General features: G+C 37.9%; 1 protein-coding gene and 1 long non-coding RNA gene across 4 annotated transcripts in view; both read left to right on the forward strand.

The window, feature by feature from the left end:
- The window catches only part of LOC110449829 (transmembrane protein 135-like), a 219,296-nt gene that overhangs the window by 80,570 nt on the left and 119,353 nt on the right, over positions 1-19,373 (forward strand). The gene's annotated exons all lie outside the window — the stretch shown is intronic.
- On the forward strand, positions 12,698-14,295 carry LOC110449830. 2 transcript variants are annotated; one of them, XR_002462905.1, is made up of 3 exons: positions 12,698-12,770; positions 13,224-14,005; positions 14,286-14,295. It is a non-coding gene; the product is annotated as an uncharacterized LOC110449830 (long non-coding RNA). The 2 variants fall into 2 exon arrangements; XR_002462904.1 differs by lacking the exon at positions 14,286-14,295 and having other exon boundaries at positions 13,224-14,083.

Here is a 19,373-nt window from a genome sequence, read left to right on the forward strand (position 1 = left end):
ACAATTAGAACACTTATTACTACAATTAGAACATTTATTACTACAATTAGAACACTTATTATAATTAGAACACTTATTACAATTAGAACACTTTTTACTACAATTAGAACACTTATTATAATCAGAACACTTATTACAATTAGAACATTTATTACTACAATTAGAACACTTATTACAATTAGAACACTTATTACTACAATTAGAACACTTATTATAATTAGAACACTTATTACAATTAGAACACTTGTTACTACAATTAGAACATTTATTACTACAATTAGAACACTTATTACGATTAGAACACTTATACGATTAGAACACTAATACAATTAGAACACTTATTACTACAATTAGAACATTTATTACTACAATTAGAACACTTATTACTACAATTAGAACATTTATACAATTAGATCATTTATACAATCAGAACACTTATTACGATTAGAACACTTATACAATTAGAACATGTACACTTATTACTACAATTAGAACATTTATACAATTAGAACACTTAATATACAATTAGAACACTTATTACTACAATTAGAACACTTATTACTACAATTAGAACTCTTATTACTACAATTAGAACACTTATTACAATTAGAACACTTATTACAAATAGAACACTTATACGATTAGAACACTTATACGATTAGAACATTTATTACATTTACATCAATGATGTGTTTTTATTTTGTTGGTAAAACTTATTACGTTAACGTGTAAAAATCAATGAAGTATACATATTTACTGTGTAATGTGTTGTTAGTGATGACAGGTATCACTGTTATATGGTTCTGTTCACTGTATTTGTTCAGTGAATCATATTTTGTGATTTATTGAAGTATTTGTATACTTTTTAAATGTATAAGCTATTTCCTGTTGTCTTTTGTAATATAAGCTGTAGTTACACTGAAATTTACAGACCAAGGACAACTGGGACAAACCTGAGTAGCAGTTTACTGATATTTCACTTGGGCAGATTGTTTGGTCTTTTTCGTAAAAATATGAAATTTGAAAATTTAGTGTTTGGAAATATTTATCTTTAAGTCTGTCATCACTAAGTATTAGTATAATTCTGTTGGCTTGAACACTTTGGGAGCCTAAAATTCTAAAAACGATATTTGTGTAGAGCCTGTGCCTCCATGACAGGCCTATATTTCTAAAAACAATATTTGTGTAGATCCTGTGTCTCCATGGTAGGCTTTTATTTCTAAAAACAATATTTGTGGTGAGCCTGTGCCACCATGGCCAGCTTTTATTTCTAAAAACGATATTTGTGTAGATCCTGTGTCTTCATGGCGGGCTTTTATTTCTAAAAACGATATTTGTGGTGAGCCTGTGCCACCATGGCCGGCCTTTATTTCTAAAAACGATATTTGTATAGATCCTGTGCCACCATGGCAGGCCTTTATTTCTAAAAACAATATTTGTGTAGATCCTGTGCCTCCATGGCAGGCCTTTATTTCTAAAAACAATATTTGTGTAGATCCTGTGCCTCCATGGCGGGCCTTTATTTCTAAAAAACGATATTTGCTTCATTTCATAAATTACCAGTGACCATAAATCACAATAACCTTCACACTGCATCCTCATAATTTACGTCAGAACCCTGGGAATGTACGCAAACAACCCTTTGCATTCTGACACGAAGGTAATGTCCGGGGCTGCTATTTTTAGCGCTAGTTACACACCAGATATATGACATAGCCTATCTTATCATTTCCGAAAGAAAAAAAAATAGAGAGCGGAAGCAACAAGGAATTCCGTATGGCCATCTGGAGCAGCGACTTATGGCAGTTGGAGATGTTGGTCCCAGGCCATTTCCGATCTCAGGAATTTGACATTGTTGGGCTGGAGGATGTAATGGGTTCTGGGAACGTTAAAACACTGATTACATATCAACATTCTAAGTCCACTTTTTGTAATGGAGAAAACAGACTTTAAAATCCACTATTTTTACACATTTCCATTTTGATGTTATCAATTGTTTTAAGATGTTGAAACATTCTCCGGAAGAAAAAAAGGAAATGCCTAATTTATTCAATTTTTGTTTGAAATTATGATTGCCTCCTTATATATCAGTACCAAAATGCTTTTTATGATCTGTGATTAAATATTTTCATATTTATTGACATATCTAAATTCATGAAAGCTGAGGTATAAATGTCTACTTGCCAACCTTATACTTGTGGATGTTATCCGAGAAGTCCAAATTCTCCTGTAGTGAACAGTAACAAGTTATGGTAGTGACAGGTTGGTGAGGTTTGGCTATAGGGTAAACTGTTAGCTTTGTAACTAGATCTCGGTCAATAATAAAGAAAACACATGTAGCAAAGATTTACTGAAGCTGCATGCTATATTTTGACTAGCTGATATGTCAAACACAGCAGTCTAGGGTGTAGACCAGGAAAGACTCAATATCGGGTGTGGTAGGGTGTAGAACAGGTATACAGACACAACATCGGGTGTGGTAGGGTGTAGAACAGGTACAGACACAACATCAGGTGTGCTAGGGTGTAGAACAGGTACAGACACAATATTGGGTGTGGTAACATTTTAGGGAGTAGAACAGGTACAGACACAATATCGGGTGGGGTAACATTTTAGGGTGTAGAACAGGTACAAACACAATATCGGGTGTGGTAGGGTGTAGAACAGGTATACAGACACAACATCGGGTGTGGTAGGGTGTAGAACAGGTACAGACACAATGTCAGGTGTGGTAACATTTTAGGGTGTAGAACAGGTACAGACACAATATCGGGTGTGGTAAAGTGTAGAACAGGTACAGACACAATATCGGGTGTGGTAACATTTTAAGGTGTAGAACAGGTACAGACACAATATCGGGTGTGGTAGGGTGTAGAACAGGTACAGACACAATATCGGGTGTGGTAACATTTTAGAGACAACACTCGACATGGTTTACATAGTTCAATACATATTTTCCTCGTAACTTGTTTATGTAAATGGTGCTTAAGCTTGAAGAAACCTAAAGATATACATAAAAATTTCAAAATTGATTTTGTTGTTGTATTGTGAAATATTCCAAGGTCACAGAACATTCTCTATCCCTAGATAAAGTTAATAATTTGATAGATCAGCTTCAGAGATATTTAAGATCAGAGAAAAACGTCTAACATGTAAATACTGCATGGTATGCTTATCCTTAATTACCAGGAAAGAAAGGGATTACATTTTCATTCACTCATTTAAATACATGTTTCTCATCTATATTATGTACTCTTTTAAGGGTGCTTGACCCTTTTCCAGTTGTTTGAAACATTCAGATTATTAAAATGTTTATTATATAAAAATGTTTTAACAGAGATTTTGGTGTTCTGATGGTTGATGTGGTTTTGGGGGGAAAATCAGAGATATATATTAAATAAAATATTACTTTTCCCAATTTGATTTTTGAGTTAGTGAAAAAGAGAAGATTGATGAAAATATGATAACAAAATTCAAAATGTTTCAAAGATTTAGAATTTAGGTAAAATAAAACAATTCCCTTCCCTCTTTCATTTAAATCCAAGTAATAACTTCGGAACCATGCAAGTCCAAGCACTAATGCACCTAGATGTTTGGGTGGGTTGGCTTGCAATGCTTCAGTTCAAATTCTAATATTCTACATGTTTCCTCAAGTTTGCAGTTAAAGCTGAAAGAGTGAGTTGGAATTGTGAGAACAGACTTGATTGATGGGGTGAAAAGTTAGAGGAAAGTTATTGGGTTACCAGTAAGTCTGACAGGGGAGAGACTGGGAGAATAGGTAGGTGCTGGTTGTCTAGTGCTGCTGGGCGACACGGCCCACAGTTATTTTTGTGTGTTTTATGCGGAGAGGGAGAAATGTATACAGGTTTGAAATGGCGAAGCCTTATTTTCACCTTAAACGGAGAATAGAGAAATTCATTGTGTGTTATTGTGTTGTATAGATGATTTTTAGCAATTTATAGTTATTGATAAAAACAGGATTTGTGCCGAAATAATTTGAAGTAAACTGGGTTTCTTTGCTGATAAATGATTAAAACGAAATAAAGTAAACATTAATACAAATAAGAACTTTAATTTGACTTTAACAATGTTTATATAGGATTATCATTAGCACAAAATTTATAAAACGGAATATCACACGGAAGAGATGTCTCACAGTAGAGATATCACAAAGTAGAGATATCACACAGTAGATATATCACACAGTGGAGGTATCACACGGAAGATATATCACACGGGAGAGATATCACACAGTAGATACACCACACAGTAGAGACACCACACAGTAGAGATATCACACAGTAGAGATGTCTCACAGTAGAGATATCGCAAAGTAGATATACCACACAGTGGAGACACCACACAGTAGAGATATCACACAGTGGAGACACCACACAGTGGAGACACCACACAGTAGAGATATCACACAGTATAGATATCACACAGAAGAGATACACCGTAGAGACACCACACAGTGGAGACACCACACAGTAGAGATATCACACAGTGGAGATATCACATAGTAGATACACCACACAGTAGAAATATCACACAGTAGAGATATCACACAGTAGAGATACCACACAGTGGAAACACCACATAGTAGAGAAATCACACAGTAGAGATATTACACAGAAGAGATATAACACAGTGGAGACACCACACAGTAGAGATATCACACAGTAGAGATATCACACAGTAGAGACACCACACAGTAGATTTTTCAGTTATAGGTTCATAACTACAGCAGTCACTATATTGAATTATATTTTTGTTTGTCTATTTGCTTATTATATTTTGTGTTGATAATCCTGTCCGAGTCATCCACAACTAATTAAAGATTCCACTTCAAAAGGATGGAAATACCAAACATTCTATTTCTGGTTTACTTATTCCTACACTGCAAATTGTTCAGTTTATGAAAAGAAACTCAAAGAAGAGAGTTAGATTTGAAGGGAAGGCAATATCACCATTTTTCCTACTATGCCTTTGGTAAGATAAAAACTCCCCAAGTTGTGATTACACTGTGCTGTTGGTTGGTCTTTACATGGAGTGTATGTGACATTGACTTACATTGCTCTGACAAGCTGCAGACGGTAATGACCCTTGTTGGTAAAGCAGCACATTCAAAGATTTCCTAGGTGACGTCCATCTCGAGTTATAAAAGATAAGGCCGACTTAAAGTGACGCACCAACGATAACAACTCAAACATTGTCGTACTTTTTTCTCTGTAATATTTTGTTTCAAAGTCTTATTGGCTGATTTAAGTCTGAGAAGATGCAATGTTGCAGATTTCTTTGTTGTCTTGTCTGGTTGATAAATAATGTATCCATCAACAAGTTTATGTGTTTATTCCACAGTACATGTACAGTATACATAGTCATATTTGATATTTTCACATGGGTAAGTATAAGCAAACTATTTTAAGACCATACCAAACTTTGTTTTGCAAAAATGATGAAATTGTTTTAGTCACTTTTAATTTGACTACTGTAGCATATAAATTCTGTACTGTTTAGTATATACGTAGGACAAGTAAACTATATGTTTGTTTGTTGAGTGCATATTCTCTATAGGATGGAGCTGATTTATTCAGATTCCTTGAAATTTTGGAGGTCCAGGCCCAATTACGCTCTGAAATAACGGGGGACAATCCAATAGGAGTCGCTAAAATGTTTGAACTTGGGTCATTTAGAGGCTTTAAAATAACGGGTTGATTGAGTTTTGTATTGGTTTTTAAACTGGACAAAATCAGTTAATTTATTGTTTTAATGAATCCACATTTGTGTTCACAACCAATCAGAATTTTTCAGTTTTGAAATCTGTAGAAATGTTCTTGTGGAGCTTTGAAACTACCTAATTTGTAAAAGGAAAGAAGTAGGGTGAAAAATTGGAGTTATGAATATGTTTAATTTTCCTTTTAGTTCAAGGGTATAAAGAAGAAAACAAAACAATGACATGGAACAGTTTGTGTTTTGGAAGCGTTGATGATTTACAGATCTGTCAAGTGTAAAAGTGGGAAGAGACTGATTGAGGTACATGTAACACACTGTAGGGGCACTAATGACATCATGTCTAAAACACCAGAATAACTGTCAGGAATTATCTCAATTATCAGCAATGATACATGACAGATGACACTCTGTATTACACAGTTTATCCTCTGCACCATGTCTGTCATACTTGTGAATGAAATGTGAGATAATCGTCTTGACAGAAATTTCCTTCATCTACAAAAATCTCATAGACAGGAATATGCTGTCACAGGTTTCTGAACTGTCCTTCCTTATCACTAGAAGCGTCCTGATCGCCTTGACAGGGGTATACTGTGATGGTTACAGAAGAGCCAGTTTGTTGCTGTCTTAATATCTTTCAGATCTCAGTGATAGAGATATTGACCAAGTCTTATGTTGTTGACAGCAGGGTTCCTTTATCATTCATTTAATCTAGAAAATCTCATAAAAAGGTTCATTCTGTCACCACTTTCTTCATGTTAGAGAGTTCCTTCATGATTTCCTATCTCCCTAACAGGAGAGTTCCTTTACCATTTCCTATCGTTGCAACAGGAGAGTTGCTTCATCACCTCTTATCACTCTGACAGGAGAGTTCTTTAAGTGTAAGACAGGCTGTATTTCACATATATTTGCCATGCCCACTCAAACATTTTGTTTTTGGAAAAGAGGAACAAATATTCATCAATTAGTTGCGTATCTATCATCGGGTGTTGCCTGTTCTTTGGTTTGGTTGTCTTAGACAATGTGTATCCTGTCACCGAGAGCACCTCCATTGGCTACTAAAGTTCATTGTTTTGGCAGTACTAGACAGTGTGAACTACCATAATCACAGCAACACCCCTTCTCTTCCTCAAAAACAAAAAAAAAACTGAAAATATATCGTCAGCAGATGGATCTAGTACAATGAAGATTTCCTTACAAAAAATAACAGAAAATGCCAAATGTGAGAGAATCAGAGAAATCTAATCCGTTCTTAGACAGAGTGTGAAGAACCCTAGCTGGTTTATTTTGGATTAATCTGCTACAGGATACCCTCCGATAGCTACAGAGAGGAGATTAGCATCTCCAAACAACAGGCAATATGCAATGTGTTGGTGGTGGGTAGGGTTCCCATAGTCACCAGGTCTTCATTCTCTCCTCCAACCACTGCTATCTACTTAGTGGCCTTCACAGATAACTTTTTAAACAAACATGAAAAAAAAGGGATTTATCTTTGTATTTTTCAGAAACTGAACTGATAGTTTTAAACATGATAAATAGAATATGTGCTGATGTCATTTAAATAAATTACTTTTAACTTGAGAGTTGGGGGGAAAAACATGAAACATTTGGCAAAAAAGTGTTTCCGTTTCTGTACTGCATAATGATTCAATGTCATATGGCCATTGAAGTATCTACCAATAATCAGAGTTTTGAGGAAAAACATTTTCATAATCCAACTGGTTAAAACTTTTTTTTTTTTAGATTGTGAGATTTACTTTTAGCATTCAAATTGATGAAACGGACAAATTCTGCAATCATTATAAAAGCAGGAAATTTCAAATAAAACTTTGGATCTAACTTCTAGATAGAATTAATGTGACTTAAAGTGTGCCAGGATGTACTGTTCCTTTGTAAAAAGGGAGAAGAGAAACCATCATATCTTCAGTAATTGATGATGGAAAAGAAAAGAGTTCAAAATGAATATTCAAGAACATTTAAAACACTAAAAATTCTCAAGCTGGAAAATATTTTTTAAATCTGAGTCAGTTTGACAGGAAACATTATTTTTGGCTGAGTTGCTGTAAGTAATATTTCAATGCCATGAAGACCAGGACGGCTTGTCAATTAGTAAGAAAACCATCAGTGAAGTATGTACAGGGGTTGGTCAGCTGTCTAACTAATACATTGTTTACCACGCCTGGTCAAGCTTCCTCACTCCTCTCATCTATCCTGTTCACATTAAAACTGTGATTGTGGCATTTTTGACATTCAAAAGTTGTTAAAAATGTTCATGTCAGGTTTGGTGTTAATGGCTTAGAAAAATGTTTGGAGGTTCTAAAAGGAAAAAAAACCTGAAAGTTTTGCTAATTAGAGGATGATGTATTCTGACAAAAAATGCCTCATGGAAACTTCTAAAAATTGTTATGATTTTTTTAAATGTTTAAATTAACATTTAAACATATTCTCTCAATGTTTGTTTTACAAATATTCTCCAGATCAGTTTTGCTTCTCGTTTATATTTGTGCCATAACAAGATGGAAATCATCCATGTGGCTTACCAATAATAATACCATCTGATGTCACTGCATTGATTGGTTCAGAATCTGTTAATCTTCCTCCCTCAAAGAAATAAAGATTCATGACTTTGCATGAATAGAATATTTATTTGCACAGGAGCAGGTTGAGAAATAGTATTGTTGTTTTGACACAAACCTTGCTCCCTCATGATATAGATTTGTTCTAACAAAAATGCTGTACATAAAACAGTACAGTCTATTTACCATGATCACAACGTCAGCTGTACTGTTAAACAAATGGGAGTATAATGATACAAATTCAATACAGGAAGCAGCTAGATAAGTCTCTTCACTTTTACTCAATGAAAAAAATCTGCAAAACTTTTCTCTGACAAAGTGGTCGGATAGTTATGTAATAACAGATTCTCAGTTAAAAAGTTTGGTTTCAGATGAATAACATGTCATTCATATTCCCGTCCTGTTAGAAAAACATCAATAATTTACGCATTCGCAGTGTTTCTGTTTCGGCTTTTAACACTGTGGTGGATAGGGAGCTGTCAAATGATGTCACAGTACGGTATAGAGTTGTCCAGGGGTTGCTTCGGTAGCGGCGCCGATGCTATCACATTCCCAAAGTTTGTAATTTCTCCCTCCTGGGGGATGACAAAGCATCATACATGCTCATCTCTGTAGAATGACAAGCAGAGCTTGAGATCGCCCACGGGGAGTGAAGTATTAGATGCTAACATACACACATGTTTGATATATTTGATTGATTCAGGACTGCCAGAAATTATTTCATGTTGTGTATTATAAATCTGGTCAAAATGACAAAAATATCTCCCACCATGTTATGTATTATAAATCTGGTCAAAATGACAAAAAAATCTCCCATCATGTTATATTATGTATTATAAATCTGGTCAAATTGACAAAAATATCTCCCACCATGATATGTAATGTATACCCTATTTTCCTGTTTTGGGAACATTGAATAAGTGTTATTTGATAAAACTTGTCATTATTCTATTAAAAATAACATTGTGCTGTTCAAAATGTATAATTCATTGCTGGATTTACTTTAGAATTTTTGACAAAATTAATTAGCTTTCTTTTGTTGTACTGCACATTTTGTTTTGTTAAAATCTACTATATAATTATTTATTACGCGAGAAACTTGTTTTTCTGTAAAATCACCTAATTCATGTTGTTCCTGTTTAATACAGGCATGTCTAGTATGACATAAAACGGTAATGAAAAGATCTCGCAAACTCACAAAGGCTTGGTAAAATGAAAATACCAAAACATGTTGTATAATTCTTATATGAAATAGACACTAATGTAACATCCTATGTTTGTGATGCTTCAGTGTGTGATATTCTGGGATTGAATGGTTTGAGGTTCACACATCCATCCCACTGAAGGTTGATGGATCGTTATAGCTATCTACTACCTAAAGGCTGATCCTTTATGATGAGTCTGATATAGAGGTGAGACACTGCTGCCTATCATAAGTGTGCCATTTAGATGAAAATTAAATAATAATTGATTATAAACCGTGGCTGTTACTCTTGTTGCAGTCATACTTGAAGTGAAGTGTAGCGCTGTGTTTGAAATTTGAAGTGAAATCTTGATATACTAGAGAAAGTTTCCAACCCCATCTTGAGTGGGAATTGGATTGATCAAAGACAAGTCTCACTTGACTGGTATGTATAAGTGTACTAGCTCAAGCTTCCAGAACCAGTCTGCTGCAGCCAGCACTGGTGAAATTATTTCCTTATACAAGAGGACTACTTGACCCTGATTGACCTTCAGGGGTTACTTATCAACAACAGATCGGATAGCCAATTAGCAGAACTGCCTGCACAAATTGACAGTAATTCCTGACTTCTAGTCACCTCCTGATTTGCATAAAAACATCTGACCCTGCTACAAAGGTCGACTCAAGTTTAGTTTTATATGTCAGAAAATTCTTACATAACGCCTGGCAGCAGTCTATGTATGTATTTACTGTGTTATAAGTTGTTTTGTTAATCATTTACCATGAAGATTTTTGTCTGTATTTTTTTACATGGTATTTAAATGAATCTGAAAGATGGTGGTGCTGGGAGACTAGAATTGCTACAAAATCGAAGAAGTGTCCGATACCATATTGCTGAATAATGTTCTATCACAGGAAAACTGCAATGCACTAGCTTCTATATGGTCATGACTTGGTGAATAGAAACAGATTTTCCTCCACAAAATGGATGTTAAATCCATTGCAAAATGATAATGAAATCTGAATTCTATTAATCAAAGTCTTTGAAAGGCTTTTGATGGTGTGATATTACCACTTAATTCAACCCCAATTACAAACTGCAGAGAGAAAATGATTGCAGTAAGATTGTCCCCAGTCTTCCTGTCCATGGAGAGAAATAATTCATCTGAATGTGTAGAGCTGGTATATTTTCATGCTAAATCAATGGCAGGAGATAAGGTGTTTTCAAGACTGGCAATCTGATTTGGTGATTATATCCCTACTTGGTCATACCATTCAACTGACTGTCATCTGCAAAGTCGTCTCCTTTGTGTTAGCCTTCACACCATTGTCAGATTATGTTATGCATGGTTTATTGTGGGTCGTGTTATATTGTATCCTGGAACCAGTCGTTAGAGACCAGTTTGATTGTTAAGTAAACTGCTTTTATATGACATTTTATTGATTAAAAGATAAATTGAATATTTTAAGCAGAAGACCTGTTTTTCGGTCAACTTTTCATAAGAATAAACCTGTTTTGTGTGGCTCTCTTTCCTGAGAGAGAACAATGCCTTGAGAATCATCCTGTCTTGGGTGACTCTATTTCCTGAGAGAGAATCTTTTCTTGAGAATCAACCTGTTTTGTGTGGCTCTCTTTCCTGGGAGAGAATCTTGTCTTGAGAATCAACCTGTCTTGTGTGGCTCTCTTTCCTGAGAGAGAATCTTGTCTTGAGAATCAACCTGTCTTGTGTGACTCTATTTCCTGAGAGAGAACCTTGTCTTGAGAATCAACCTGGCTTGTGTGGCTCTCTTTCCTGAGAGAGTACCTTCTTTTGGGAATCAACCTGTCTTGTGTGATTGTCTTTCATGAGAGTTACCTGGCTTTATATCTGTACCACTAAAACCACCTGTTTTTAGAGTTAATCTGTCTTGTAAACCTGAATTAAGAACCTATCATACGATACCATTTGTCTTGAGACACCACTTGTCTGAAGAGAACAACTGTGTGTGATATTATCTGTTTTGAGTGACAAAATGGTTTTTGAGGTTAGAGAATAGTTTTCTTAGATCATGTTTCTTCAGAAACAACTGTTTTGAAAGACAGTCTCTCTTTTGGCACCACGTCTATTGAGAGATTTCACATGTTTGTCTGAAATAGGAGAGCAATTGAGAATGTCTGGAGAGGCATTTTAAAGTGGTATTTAAAGTTGCCTTTAACAATGATCAAATATGGGTGTATGTTTCATCACGACAAATTATTGCTTTAGTCTCTCATGAAGTATAAATAGAAAGTGACATCTGTCAGGAAGAAAATTATGCTACTGCATTTCCCTAACACATTGTTTTGTGCTTATTTTGTGTCATTGTGCTAAGGTGTACATATGTGCATTAATGTGCATCAATCAGTATGCCAAATGAAATTTAAACTTTTTACATACAAAAGTATTTTGACAATTCTAACCCTTCACGAATAGGTTAAAATAAATAGGTGCAGCCACGCCAAAGAATGGTAGCTTTTGTTGATAAGCTGGTACTCATTCATTGAAACATTTTTATCTTTAAAAAAGAAAACCCTGGAATGTATATTAACAGTTTTCTGCCTAGTGTCACATCACTCAGGATTTATCTTGCATCTGAGGTCAACTTGGTGAGGACCCCTATAAAACCAGTTTGTGATTGTGTATGTTTACCAAAAATAAATAGTGGGCTAAAAACTTCACACAGTAATTAGTATTGTCAGGTGAAGGAGCTCCAGCAGGAAAGTTTGTGGAGGGGGAGGGGGCTGTCTTGGAGGTGATTAGCACTCAGTATAGTGCTAATAGATCTACCAGGACATAGAAATAGGCGTAGAAAGGGGATTAGTTAAGCCAAGAAGGCAAGAAGGGGCTGGTGGGGAGAGGGGGAAGGGGGGCAAAGAAATCACCTTGAAAGGGAAGCAAAGGGACAGAAACAGGAGACAAGAGAAAACGAGAAGAGGTAGCAAATACAAAAATCAAAAAGACACTTTGGAGACAAGAAAACTGTGCAAAGGCAGCAAGGGAAGCATTCAACGAGACAGAAAATGGAGACAAGAAAATCTTAAAAAGGCAGTAAGGGAAACAATGAAAGAGATAGACATTGGAGACAAGGTTACATCGAAGGGACAGTAAGGGAAACAGTGAAAGAGACAGACATGGGAGACCAGGAAACCTTGAAGGGGCAGTAAGGGAAACAATGAAAGAGACAGACATGGGAGACCAGGAAACCTTGAAGGGACAGTAAGGGTAACAATGAAAGAGACAGACATGGGAGACGAGGTTACCTTGAAGGGAGGTTACCTGGAAGGGGCTGTAAGGAAAACAATGAAAGAGACAGACATGGGAGACCTGGTCACCTTGAAGGGGCAGTAAGGAAATCAATGAAAGAGACAGACATGGGAGACAAGGTTACCTTGAAGGGGCAGTAAGGAAAACAATGAAAGAGACAGACATGGGAAACAAGGTTACCTTGAAGGGGCAGTAAAGAAAACAATGAAAGAGACAGACATGGGAGACCAGGTTACCTTGAAGGGGCAGTAAGGAAAAGAATGAAAGAGACAGACATGGGAGACCAGATTACATTGAAGGGGCGGTAAGGAAAACAATGAAAGAGACAGACATGGGAGACAAGGAAACCTTGAAGGGACAGTAAGGGAAACAATGAAAGAAGACAGGATTACCTTGAAGGGGCAGTAAGGAAAAGAATGAAAGAGACAGACATGGGGGGACAAGGAAACCTTGAAGGCAGTAAGGAAAACAATGAAAGAGACAGACATGGGAGACCAGGAAACCTTGAAGGGGGCGTAAGGAAAACAGTGAAAGAGACAGACATGGGAGACCAGGAAACCTTGAAGGGACAGTAATGGAAACAGTGAAAGAGACAGACATGGGAGACCAGGTTACATTGAAGGGACAGAAAGGGAAACAATGAAAGAGACAGACATGGGAGACAAGGGAACCTTGAAGGGGCAGTAAGGAAAACAATGAAAGAGACAGACATGGGAGACAAGGGAACCTTGAAGGGACAGTAAGGGAAACAATGAAAGAGACAGACATGGGAGACAAGGAAACCTTAAAGGGACAGTAAGGGAAACAGTGAAAGAGACAGACATGGGAGACCAGGTTACCTTGAAGGGACAGTAAGGGAAACAGTGAAAGAGAAAGACATGGGAGACCAGGTTACCTTGAAGGGGCAGTAAGGGAAACAATGAGAGAGACAGACATGGGAGACCAGGAAACCTTGACGGGGCAGGAAGGGAAACAATGAAAGAGACAGCCATGGGAGACCAGGTTACCTTGAAGGGACAGTAAGGGAAACAGTGAAAGAGACAGACATGGGAGACAAGGTTACATTGAAGGGGCAGTAAGGGAAACAATGAAAAAGACAGACATGGGAGACAAGGTTACATTAAAGGGACAGTAAGGGAAACAATGAAAGAGACAGACATGGGAGACAATGTTACATTGAATCGGCAGTAAGGGAAACAGTGAAAGAGACAGACATGGGAGACAAGGTTACATTGAAGGGGCAGTAAGGGAAACAATGAAAAAGACAGACATGGGAGACAAGGTTACATTAAAGGGACAGTAAGGGAAACAATGAAAGAAACAGACATGGGAGACAAGGTTACATTGAATGGGCAGTAAGGGAAACAGTGAAAGAGACAGACATGGGAGACAAGGAAACCTTAAAGGGACAGTAAGGGAAACAGTGAAAGAGACAGACATGGGAGACCAGGTTACCTTGAAGGGACAGTAAGGGAAACAATGAAAGAGACAGACAGTGGAGACCAGGAAACCTTGAAGGGACAGTAAGGGAAACAATGAAAGAGAAAGACATTTGAGACAAGAAAACCCTGAAGGGACAGTAAGGGTAACAATGAAAGAGACAGACATAGGAGACAAGGAAACCTTCAAGAGGCAGTAAGGGAAACAATGAAAGAGATAGACATGGGAGACAAGGAAACCTTGAAGGCAGTAAGGAAAACAATAAAAGAGACAGACATGGGGACAGTAAGGGAAACATTGAAAGTGACAGACATGGGAGACCAGGTTACCTTGAAGGGACAGTAAGGGAAACAGTGAAAGAGACAGACATGGGAGACAAAGAAACCTTGAAGGGGCAGTAAGGAAAACAATGAAAGAAACAGACATGGGAGACAAGGGAACCTTAAAGGGGCAGTAAGGGAAACAATGAAAGAGACAGACATGGGAGACAAGGGAACCTTAAAAGGGCAGTAAGGGAAACAATGAAAGAGACAGACATGGGAGACAAGGGAACCTTGAAGGGACAGTAAGGGAAACAATGAAAGAGACAGACATGGGAGACCAGGTTACCTTGAAGGGGCAGTAAGGAAAACAATGAAAGAGACAGACATGGGAGACAAGGAAACCTTGAAGGGGCAGTAAGAAAACGATGAAAGAGACAGACATGGGAGACAAGGAAACCTTGAAGGGGCAGTAAGAAAAACAATGAAAGAGACAGACATGGGAGACAAGATTACCTTGAATGGGCAGTAAGGGTAACAATGAAAGAGACAGACATGGGAGACAAGGAAACCTTGAAGGGGCAGTAAGGGAAACAATGAAAGAGACAGACATGGGAGACAAGGTTACATTGAGAGGACACTTAGGGAAACAATGAAAGAGACAGACATGGGAGACAAGGTAACCTTGAAGGGACAGTAAGGAAAACAATGAAAGAGACAGATATGGGAGACCAGGTTACCTTGAAGGGGCAGTAAGGGAAACAATAAAAGAGACAGACATGGGAGACAAGGAAACCTTGAAGGCAGTAAGGAAAACAATTAAAGAGACAGATATGGGAGACCAGGTTACATTGAAGGGGCAGTAAGGGAAACAGTGAAAGTGACAGACATTTGAGACAAGGAAACCTTGAAGGGACAGTAATGGAAACAGTGAAAGAGACAGACATGGGAGACAAGGTTACTTTGAAGGGACAGTAAGGTAAACAATGAAAGAGACAGACATGGGAAACCAGGTTACCTTGAAGGGGCAGTAAGGGAAACAGTGAAAGAGACAGACATTTGAGACAAGGAAACCCTGAAGGGACAGTAAGGGAAACAGTGAAAGTGCCAGACATTTGAGACAAGGAAACCTTGAAGGGGCAGTAAGGGTAACAATGAAAGAGATAGACATGGGAGACCAGGTTACCTTGAAGGGGCAGTAAGGAAAAGAATGAAAGAGACAGACATGGGAGACCAGGTTACCTTGAAGGGGCAGTAAGGGAATGAAAGAGACAGACATGGGAGACAGGATTACCTTGAAGGGGCAGTAAGGGTAACAATGAAAGAAGCAGACATGGGAGACAAGGTTACATTGAATGGGCAGTAAGGAAAACAATGAAAGAAACAGACATGGGAGACCAGGTTACCTTGAAGGGGCAGTAAGGGTAACAATGAAAGAGACAGACATGGGGAGACAAGGAAACCTTGAAGGCAGTAAGGAAAACAATTAAAGAGACAGATATGGGAGACCAGGTTACCTTGAAGGGGCAGTAAGGAAAAGAATGAAAGAGACAGAAATGGGAGACAAGGTTACCTTGAAGGGACAGTAATGAAAACAATGAAAGAGACAGACATGAGAGCCCAGGTTACCTTGAAGGGGCAGTAAGGGTAACAATGAAAGAGATAGACATGGGAGACCAGGTTACCTTGAAGGGGCAGTAAGGATAACAATGAAAGAGACAGACATGGGGAGACAAGGAAACCTTGAAGGCAGTAAGGAAAACAATTAAAGAGACAGATATGGGAGACCAGGTTACATTGAAGGGGCAGTAAGGAAAACAATGAAAGAAACAGACATGGGAGACCAGGTTACCTTGAAGGGGCAGTAAGGGTAACAATGAAAGAGACAGACATGTGAGACAAGGAAACCTTGAAGGGGCAGTAAGGGAAACAGTGAAAGTTTGAAGGGACAGTAAGGAAAACAATGAAAGAGACAGACATGAGAGCCCAGGTTACCTTGAAGGGGCAGTAAGGGAATGAAAGAGACAGACATGGGAGACCTGGTCACCTTGAAGGGGCAGTAAGGGAAACGATGAAAGAGACAGACATTTGAGACAAGGAAACCCTGAAGGGACAGTAAGGGAAACAGTGAAAGAGATAGACATGGGAGACAAGGTTACCTTGAAGGGGCAGTAAGTAAAACAATGAAAGAGACAGACATGGTAGACAAGGTTACCTTGAAGGGGCAGGAAGTAAAACAATGAAACATACAGACATGGGAGACCAGGTTACCTTGAAGGGGCAGTAAGGGAATGAAAGAGACAGACATGGGAGACCTGGTCACCTTGAAGGGGCAGTAAGGGAAACAGTGAAAGAGATAGACATGGGAGACAAGGTTACCTTGAAGGGGCAGGAAGTAAAACAATGAAACATACAGACATGGGAGACCAGGTTACCTTGAAGGGGCAGTAAGGGTAACAATGAAAGAAGCAGACATGGGAGACAAGGTTACATTGAGAGGACACTTAGGGAAACAATGAAAGAGACGGACATGGGAGACAAGGTTACATTGAGAGGACACTTAGGGAAACAATGAAAGAGACAGACATGGGAGACAGGATTACCTTGAAGGGGCAGTAAGGGTAACAATGAAAGAGACAGACATGTGAGACAAGGAAACCTTGAAGGGACAGTAATGGAAACAGTGAAAGAGACAGACATGGGAGACCAGGTTACCTTGAAGGGGCAGTAAGGAAAAGAATGAAAGAGACAGACATGTGAGACAAGGAAACCTTGAAGGGACAGTAAGGGTAACAATGAAAGAGACAGACATGTGAGACAAGGTTACCTTGAAGGGGCAGGAAGTAAAACAATGAAACATACAGACATGGGAGACCAGGTTACCTTGAAGGGGCAGTAAGGAAAACAATGAAAGAAACAGACATGGGAGACAAGGGAACCTTGAAGAGGCAGTAAGGGAAACAATGAAAGAGATAAATTTTAGAGGGAGGAAACATTCACTGGGTAGCAATGGAAGGAATTACAGGGCTAGACGAAAAGGCAAACAAATATTGATGGGACAATTAAAAATATGCACAGCAGCTGCGAGAGAAACATGTTGAAAGGAAAGAAAATAATGAAAGAGACAGACATGGGAGACCTGGTCACCTTGAAGGGGCAGTAAGGGAAACGATGAAAGAGACAGACATTTGAGACAAGGAAAACCAGGTTACCTTGAAGGGGCAGTAAGGGTAACAATGAAAGAGACAGACATGTGAGACAAGGTTACCTTGAAGGGGCAGTAAGGAAAACAATGAAAGAGATAGACATGGGAGACCAGGTTACCTTGAAGGGGCAGTAAGGGAAACAATGAAAGTGACAGACATTTGAGACAAGGAAACCTTGAAGGGCAGTAAGGGAAACAATGAAAGAGATAAATTTTAGAGGGAGGAAACATTCACTGGGTAGCAATGGAAGGAATTACAGGGCTAGTCGAAAAGGCAAACAAATATTGATGGGACAGTTACCTTGAAGGGGCAGTAAGGAAAACAATGAAAGAGACAGATATGGGAGACCAGGTTACATTGAAGGGGCAGTAAGGGAAACAGTGAAAGTTTGAAGGGACAGTAAGGAAAACAATGAAAGAGACAGATATGGGAGACCAGGTTACATTGAAGGGGCAGTAAGGGAAACAGTGAAAGAGATAGACATGGGAGACAAGGTTACCTTGAAGGGGCAGTAAGGGAAACAATGAAAGAGATAAATTTTAGAGGGAGGAAACATTCACTTGGTAGCAATGGAAGGAATTACAGGGCTAGACGAAAAGGCAAACAAATATTGATGGGACAATTAAAAATATGCACAGCAGCTGCGAGAGAAACATGTTGAAAGGAAAAGCAACACAGAGGCTGTGAGAGAAAAATCTTGATGGAACAAAAAGCAGAAGGAAGAGCGATACAAATCTACAGGAACAGGAAGCAAAGAGTTCTCTAAAGGGCAGCAAGGGGGGAAAAAATGGGAAGCAGAAATTGTGAAAACAATCACTGAGTAAGGTAGATTATGAGAAGATGTACTGAAAAAATGGAAGATGTGCAATGAAAGAAAGGAAAGAAAACATTGAGTCAGATTAGAAGGATAGGTGATATGTTCTATCCTCCATGGATGTGTGTATGAAATAAGAAAATTAAGTCAAGAGAAATTATGCTGACTGGGATTTTATATGGATATAAGCGAAGTAACCGAAAATATTAGCTGGATGATAAATGTGAATTGACATGGAATTAGATAAGGGAATAAATGGTATGTGGATAAATACATTTGGTATGTTTGGGAGGGTCCCGTTGATACAGGACATACTTGCCATGTGACAGCTCTGATGGTGGTACGGGGTAAAGATGTATCCAGTCTGCTGTTGTTCACTCTTTCCTGCCAAATCAGTTTTGGTGAGATGGCAAACAAACAAAACATAAGTCCCTGGTAATTGTTGTGGGAAAATTGTAAGCTTCCTCACTGACCACAGTTGTCCTTTATCTTCCTGCCATAGATACAGGGTTGGTAATAGGGTCAAAGGATAACTAACGAGAATGCAGGTTAGGAGAGGTCAACTTAGATCTTGGTCGTTCTGCTACCTGATTTACTATTAAATCTAAAATATCAAATGTTAAATCTCCACTTTCACTTCAACTGTTGTGTGAAACTATTTATGTGTAATTGTAAATTTTGCATAAAGAAAAGTTTGTGACTTTGTCCTAAAGAGACATATTTCATATTTAGTCAGGGTGATAATAATAGAATATTTTATGTACCTTTTCTTTTTGTGAGAATGTTTTGTTATTTTGAATCATCTTAGTGTAATATATATTTTTTCAACCAACATTGTTAATATTTCTGTCATTTTTGACACAATTATCCTTGA

Source organism: Mizuhopecten yessoensis, unplaced genomic scaffold, assembly GCF_002113885.1.
Source record: "Mizuhopecten yessoensis strain PY_sf001 unplaced genomic scaffold, ASM211388v2 scaffold4823, whole genome shotgun sequence".
Classification (NCBI taxonomy): Eukaryota; Metazoa; Mollusca; class Bivalvia; order Pectinida; family Pectinidae; genus Mizuhopecten; species Mizuhopecten yessoensis.